Genomic DNA, 8355 nt, shown 5'->3' on the forward strand with positions numbered 1-8355 from the left:
CCCCACCGCCCCGGCCCCCCACTGCCCCGCAGCTCAGCACTGGGTGCAGGGCCCCGCTGCACTCCACGCCCTGCCCAGCAGCGCCCAGAAGCCATCGCAGACCTTTAAGAAGGACGCAGCGGCCGTCGAGAACAGCGACGCGGTGGCCAGGCCCTACCAGACCACCCTGGCTCCACTGACCAGCACAACCACAACCAAACCCAAAGGTGAGAACTGGGGGTGGCAGAACCTGCGGGAGGGCGGCCCGCACCAAGGAAAGCTTGCATCGCCCCGGGCTTTCGGTTGCCTTTGTTTGCTTTTTCAGCAGTGGTGACCACCCTGGCGGCCCCGGAGAAGCCTGCGGACCTGCCCAAGCAGGGGCCAGACCCCTTCGCCGAGCCCTTTCCTCAGCAGGCAGCTGACACCAACACCAACGACACGCTCGCCTGGCTCAACACCCTCGATGGCACGGGCACCCCCAAGGCGCAAGAGACCTCCCCGCAGGACAACGTGCCACCCAAGAAGAAGATGGTGCTGTGCCAGGTGGCAAAACAATCCAAAACCCTGGGGGAGGGGAAGCTGGGCAGGGACGGCGTGGCGGCAGGCGGCAGTGGGCAGCAGGCGGGCAGTAGCAGGCAAAAAGCAGGCAGCAGCAAGCGCATGGCACCTGAGGACCCAGACATACCCACCTCAGTGCTCAAGCAACCCGGAATCCCTGGGGACACCGGGGGGCAAAGCACCCCACGCCCGCCACTTGCCTGCCCGCCCCGCCCGCTGCTCATCGAGAAGGTGCAGAGCGTGGATCCCCTCAACATGCGAGCCTGGGACAGGCCGCTGCGCAAAAAAGTCCAGGCCAAAACGCCACAGGGGCTAAGGACACCCCGCAACGACCTGAGGGCACACTTGCTGAGCTCCATCCAGTGCCTACACCCACTGGGGCAAAGAGTCAAGCTGGTGGGGCCGGTGCACCAACCACCGGACCCGGAGACCCAGCCCAGCCCCCACATGCCCCCCAGCCTCCCCAAGCCCCTGCCCACAGCCCCGAGACCCAGCGTGGGGCCAGCTGCCTCCAAGGCAGCTGATGGCAGGAAGGACACTGCACCGGTGGTGGCATCAAGCAGCAAGGCACGCACCGGGGCTGCCGCCAAACCCAAGCAGCCGAGATGGCTGCGCCTGTCGCCCACGGCGGGCCAAACCCCATGCGAGGGGCTGCCCCAGCACCTGCGCATGCCGCCGAGGCTGCCACGCTCCCCTGACGACCCTGTGCCGGCCCTCGGGCCCTCGGGGGGCCTCGCAGCTGCGCCCACCCCGCTGGAGGAGCAGGAGGAGTCAGTGCCCATCACACCCCAGCAGCGGCCCGAGCGCGAGCACATGAAGAAGCTGGCCCAGGAGCAGCGGCAGTGGGCGGCCATGCAGATGTCACTGGGCCAGCTGCAGTTTTTTGTGCAGAGGGAGATCGACATGGAGATAGCCGACAGCAATGGCTACCCATAGCCACCGGTCCAGCACAGTCCCCCGCAGCACCCACACGCAGGGGGAGATCCGGAGGCAGAGACCTGCACCCACCTGCTCCAGCCCCAGCCCCAGCCCTCTCCCACATCCCTGCTTCTTCCTATTTTATTAAAAGTGTTGGCTGTTCGCTTTGCAGTGCCTCTCTCTGCCTGCGGTCATTTGCTCAGTGGGAGGTGGGGTGCGGGGGTTAACACAGCCCCTGCCCACCCCACAGGTGCCTGAGCTGGGCTGGGGATGGCCACCAAGAGCGTGGGCAGATGGGGCATCACTCTGGGTGGTGGGCGCGCATGGGAGAAACCACGCTGATTTGCATCAACGCCGGGAGGATGGAGGCCTCCATCACCGCCCCGGTACCAGCATCACCATCACTGCCCCAGCACCAGCATCACAGCCAGGGAGCCGGATCCAGCCCTGGCAAGGAGCTGCGGCCACCCCAGGGGGCCAGGCAGGGACTGGCTGAGCACGCAAAACCCAGCTCACACCGGGCTGGCGAGCGGCCATTGCTGGCCAGGGCTCACACAGTGAGATCCCGGAGCTTGTGCTGCATCGGCTGCCCAGCTCGCTCCCACCCCTCTACAGCCTTGTCCAGCGCTGCCTGGACCACACCCAGCAAAACCCCTGCCCACAGCTGAGCCCCAAGACGGTGTCACAAAGAATTTGCAACTGGCCCATGCCAACTGATGCAAGGTGCCAGGACGCAAAGTATACAGTTACAGGGGCAAATACTTTCTTATCTGCATGCCGTGTCTGACTACAGCAGCCAGCATGCCGCGGGGAGCTCCTTCCTGCTGTCTGACCCTGCAGGTGCACAGAAAGTTGGGAGGGGACACAGCCGGGACAGCTCACCCCAACTGACCAAAGGGATATTCCAGACCATATGACATCACGCCCAGCAATAAAACTGGAGAGGAACGGTGGCAGGGGGGGGGCCACCTTTTGGCAAAGTGTCTCAAGGAAATGTTTCTAATACTCTAGAATGGTCAGACTAAGCATGGTAATCTCACTCCATGTTCTAGCTCTGCCACACGTTACCTCTTCTTTTTTTTTTTTCCCCTCCATTCACCAAAAGGCTGCCACTTCTTTCTGAATGCAAGATGAGTTACATGGGGTTATACAGACAGCCCATGGAAAATGGAGAAATGACTCTGGGATCACATCTATCCCCATTCCTTGGCACTCCAACACTCCTTTCACGCTCCTTTCCTTGCCAGCAGTCAGGCCTTACGCACTCTGTGCAACACATACAAGATGACGACTTCGCCAGACACCGCTCAAATCAGCTCCTGCTTGAGTTCTCATCAGCTCAACTCCTGCCACAACCTTTTCTCTCCTTACATGCACTCCTGCCACATTCTCACTCACTCAGAAAGCTCCTACAAGCATCATCTCACTCACTGCCTTCATCGCAACTAACAGTCTCCTTAACACCGTCCCGTTGTTCCCCTCACTTCACACATCAGTTAATGCGGCCTTTCATGCCTTAGCCTCCTCCCTCATGCTATTTCCCACCGAGTACCACGACAACGGCTCCTAATTACACGTCCTGACAGCAGCTTCCACTGACTGTCACCTGCTACACACCAACAGGAACAGCACTGTCTTCTCCCATCGCCATCCCCATGCTCGCGAAGAGCTGTTCACACACCCTGGCAGACGGCCTTGCTGCCTCAAAATCCTTGCTCTGCTGCTCAAGGCCATGAAAACTGGCATGCTACAGCTGGACCCACATCACTCTTCCTCATTCCAGGTGACACTGCCCATTTCTGGATATTCCCACCTGCCCACAGACATCTCTTCTTTTCAATCTTGTAAGCATCTTGGAAAAGCACACTTTTTAAAATTTTTTTAACACCTGCTTTGACCTTGCTACAGTACAGGCTCAGAGTCCATGACTATGGCTGGTAATGTCTGTAGCAATACAGAGTTGTGTAGGGATGAAAAATACCCAGTGGTTCAGCTCATTTCAGCTGTTTAAGCCAAGGCTTTTGGCTAGAACACAGCCAAGAACATTTAAAACCAGAACTAACCTACACTCCCTCCTTCACTGGCACCTCTTTCTTCATCAGTTTGTTGCACTTCCTTAGTTCCTGGGGAGTACATATCAAGATGTTCCTGTTTAAAAGAAACATCAGTCACACAGAAAACCTGCCACTCACATACATGGTGCCCACACAGTAGCATTATCAAGGCCCTGCATATACACAAAAGACTAAATTAATGAACCAGGGAGGAGAGAGCAGAACGAGTGCTCTGGCACCTGCGATTAGTAACAAGAATTTCTGCTCTGACCTGGGGCTTAGTCAATGTTCAAGTACAGTACTGATCCACTAACAAAACTGAGCCTACCACGTAATCCCAGGTGCCATATACACCCTGCCTTCTTCCATTGCCTCCTGCCGATGAAATGTTTTCCAGGCTCTTCCACCTCATCGCAGCTTAGATACCTGCACTCTGGCTCAGGGCTGACTCGGGGAACTTCTCAGTGCTTTAATTTTGCGTTGGGCTTGATACAAGCACGAGGCTTCTTCCTTTGGCTTGGCCCCCAGCAGAAGGTGGGCGAGTAGCAGGTTTGCAAGTGCTTTGATGGAACTGAGCTTGGACACCTACCAGAGACTAAAACCCAAGCAAACAAAAAGCCCAGAGAAATTGCATTAGAGAGTAGCAGAAAGAAACATCAGGGCTGAGAACTGTTTAACACATGGGGTTTGCAATTTTGGAGACTGGAGCTCCCAACAGACTTGGCTCTTTGAATGGAAACATCCTTTAGCTCTTGATCCTGACAGAAATACTACAGACTGCCCCCACCTCTACTTTGCAGTTGCCTGAAGCATTGCCTGTCCATGCTCAGGTCTCTTCCACGCTTACAAAGTATGTTGAACCTGCAAAACAGTCGGTACTACAAACCGGCAGCCAAATGCCTCTTCTCTCAAACATGTGAAAACTGCAGTTCAAGACCACACAGGTACCATGACAAGCCTTCTGCTCTGGGTTAGCTTTTAAAAAGCAAGGCCTTCTGGACCTCTGTTTTCCAGCTGCCACCCACAGCTGCAGAAACGGTCTGCTTTGGATCAGCTGGAGGATCAATGCTAACCCCCAAAACTCAGTACAGGACGCTACACCTCAGGCTTCACATTTTGAGACCAACCCAAAGGACTGAATAACCTCTCTCCTGCCATTGGGCTGCCTGCAGCATTGCACATCCCCTGGCTTCTCCAGCTCTTCCCCAGCAGTCTTCTCCTGACCACTCTGCTATAGGCTGCTATATGGTCTCAGGGAACCATACTCTGCATCCACTCTGGCATCTCCCGTCAATGAGGATACAGAGATGCTCTCCCGGCACACTGTGCTCCTCTCACCTCTTCTGCTCTCACTGCATTGGCCTTTCCTCATCTCCAGGCACTGGTCTGCACCTTCAGTCACATCTCCACTGCTTGTAAAATTCCCCCGCTTCAAGGAAATCAACAAGATGACCAGGTCCTCCTGAGCCTTGTCTCTCATGGCAACTTTGCTCTAGCAACCAAGACGGAAAAGGGCCGTGTGAGCACAGAAGCATCAAGGCTTGCCCCACACGAAGGTGGGATGAGATTTGCTCTTGTTCTGCACAGGAGCACAGCACAAAGAAAACCTGGTCAGGTTTAAGCACTAACAGCTTTACTGGGCTTTACCGGGCTTTTGCTGCCTTCTGCAGACCTCTCGCCTGGTAACATGCCAAACTTCCCAGCCCCTGCCTTTCAAGACGGCTTATTTTGGCTTGCATTAGAATATCAGTCAGCACCTGCACTGCCGAACCCTTGTAGACATGAGCATGCTCCTCACAGCTCCGTACCGCTGTACCCTGCGGGAAGTGAAGCTCAGGGTCAGCAGTGCTGCACAGATATGTGCTGGAAGGCAGCACAATGGGAATATATATACGAGACTGGTGGTGGAAAGGTCAAGTATCGACACTGGGAAACGTGATGCCAGTTCAGTGTCTGCAGCAGGATCTGGGCAGACACAGGATGAGCAGCGACTCTCTTTGGAGACCATGAGGCAACAGGTACCCTCACTCCCACAACCCACTCTACATGACATCCCACTTCTCGCATCCTTGCCATCCACTTCCCATCCAGCTTTCCAGACTGTGGGAATCGTCCTCTGAGGGTAAGACAAGAGAAAGTGCTCCTTGCTGAACCACCACCATTTCCTCCACTGGAACCACCCCAGCTCTGCACACAAGGACATATGGCAGTGGCAGCAGTTCACTCCCGTTCTGCTCTCTACACACCCCTTTGAGGACCTGAATGAAGTCTGCTCCTGGGATCCTCCTTGTGCCCACCCCAGCCTCCTCAAAGAAGTCAACTATCGGCCACTTCTATTTGCGCGGGAGGTTAAGCAGCGTGACAAGATCCTGGGGGGACGGTGCACAAAGAAGGGGGGGTGCCGCTCTTCCCCCAGGGACGACAGTTCTCTGCTGGCAAGCACTGGAAAAGGTTAGAAAACTCCCTGAGAGCACCCTTACCCAGAGTCACCGGGCCAGGAGGTCAGACACCATCTGGGGCAACTCTACTCATCTGTTCTTCTCCCTCTAGTCTTCCCTTTCTTCTCAGGCCTTCTGTCAGCAGGGTTTGCTCCTGAGTTCCTGCAGATGCAAACAGAAACCCTTCTGTTGTGGGCCAGGAACTAACTCACCCAAGAGCTGTTTTTCAGAAAGGGCTATGGTTACTTGCCTGACATAAGCAATGCCCAGAGTTTCTGATGCACCTCCGGAGTGCAGGGATGCACACAAGGGACTGCTAAGGCTCAGAGTAACTCACATCATTTAAGAACCCACAACAGGCAACTGAACGGGAGAACGAGCACAAACAAGGGGTCTTTGCAGAATCACTATCGATTTCTTTTTCACATCCAGATTTTCCTCACCACGGGGAGGAAACACAGACTCTGCAGACCCTGCACACAAATACAGTTCTGCGGAACACCGGGGAGAAGAAAGTAGAGAGACCTGAACAGGGAATTTTCAAATCTGTGAACAATCAAGTCAAAACACTTCCCAAGTGTAGCATCAAGTTACAGAAATTTAAACCTGATGGAGCCGTGTAGCAGAAGTGAGTATTACAGACAGCTAGAGGGGAGCACTGCAGTCAAGAGGGGAAGCAACACAGACAGCTCCAACTGCACACTGCCACCTCATTGCCTTAAACACAACAGGCTTGGGATCCCGACTGCTCACTTCACCCTGGAATAGTCCCATTCCTCAGCTGAAAACGACTGTGCACGTGGCTGAGGACAGACACAATCCACACAGACAGCAAGCACAGCTAAATGCTGTGCTTTCCTTGATCACATTTCCTTGGCAATAATACATTTAAAAAAAAACCAAAAGCTGTTACTGCAAGAACCAGGAAGAAAAAAATCCCTGACAGGTTGATTGGAACTTCCCGGCTGTGGTAAAACCATCCACCCTCTGGAGCCCCATTTCCCAAAAGCCAGCAGCACAGCTTGCGTGGGGGGAAAGGCACAAATCAGACCTTGGGGCCAAGAGAGGGGCGCAACCATCTCCCAAGGGAGCTGCATCCAACCACCAGCACTCCACACTTGCTCCTCTGACAACAAAGTCCCTCTCACCTGGAGGGAGAAACAACCTCCATGCCTGCAAATCCCCATTTATCAAAGCCTCTCAACAGAGACGGGGCCGTCCATGAGCACGAGACCCACATGCAGGCCTGGGGACAGCAAAGGCACCTGCTCTGTCCCCACCACAGCATGCCCGCTCCACAGCCTGCAGCCCTCTCTTGGAGAGGAGGCCACTCCGCCTTCCCCTGCCCTGCGCACATCAGACACCCACCTCCAGCTCTCAGGGCTCGGGCTGGCGACCCTCGGGGCAGCAGCAGGAACCACTCGGACCCTGCCTGTGGCCTTGGCCCTGGGGCTGAGCACTCGGGGCTGGGCTGGGGAGCTGGGCCATGCTGGGGCCCAGGGCACTGAGGTCTCCAGGTCCCTGCCCCCAGGCCCACCCACACGGGGAAATACCTGCTCCTCCTTCTCCTTCTCCTTCTCCTCCCGCCCCCGCCCCTGCAGCTCCCCGCCCCCCCCCACCCCGCTCCCCCCCTCCCCCATTTCTCCTCAGGCTACTCGGCCTCTGCCCCCTCCGGCCCCGCCCCAGTCTGCCGGCACAGACCACCTCCCAAAGTGCAAACGTCCAAGCCATTTCTCCCATACGATAGGCCTAAGGGCTTAGAGCTGTTGCTGGTCCTCACCTTCCCTTGACACCGCTTTCACAGCCAAACGCACTCTCCCCATCTGCCTTTGCGTTGCCTCCCAGCACTCCCAACACACATTCTCAGGTTCAATCTCACTCTCACTCCCGGCACACACCACCTCCCAAAGTGCCAACACCCAAGCGATTTCTGATGCACGCTACATCTGAGGGCTTAGAACTGTTGCTGGTCCTCACCTTCTCTTGACACCGCTTTCACAGCCAAACACACCCTGGCCATCTGCCCTGGCCTTGCCTCCCAGCACTCCCAATACTCATTCCCTTACTCTCTGGTACAAGTCTCTGCACTTTTGCACTTTGGCAGGTGGTCTGCGCCGAGCGTGAGACTGAGCTTGAGAATGGGTGTTGGGAGTGCTGGGAGGCAAGGGAAGTGCACATCTCCGTTGTGCGTTTCGCTGTGAAGGCGCTGGCTAGGAATGTTAAGGAGGAGCGAGAGCTTCCCGTGCTGGCACCTTTGCGGTGGCAGAAATCGCTGGGTGCTTGCAGTGTCAGAGCAGGGCTCTGCCGATCATGAGAGTGACATGGGTGTTGGCAGTTTACGGAGCTAAGCAAGCGCGGAACGCCACTGCTTGCAATCGGCAGAGCCCTGCTCCCACACTCCAAACGTC

The sequence above is a fragment of the Pelecanus crispus genome, chromosome 22 (genome assembly GCF_030463565.1).
Source record: "Pelecanus crispus isolate bPelCri1 chromosome 22, bPelCri1.pri, whole genome shotgun sequence".
Classification (NCBI taxonomy): Eukaryota; Metazoa; Chordata; class Aves; order Pelecaniformes; family Pelecanidae; genus Pelecanus; species Pelecanus crispus.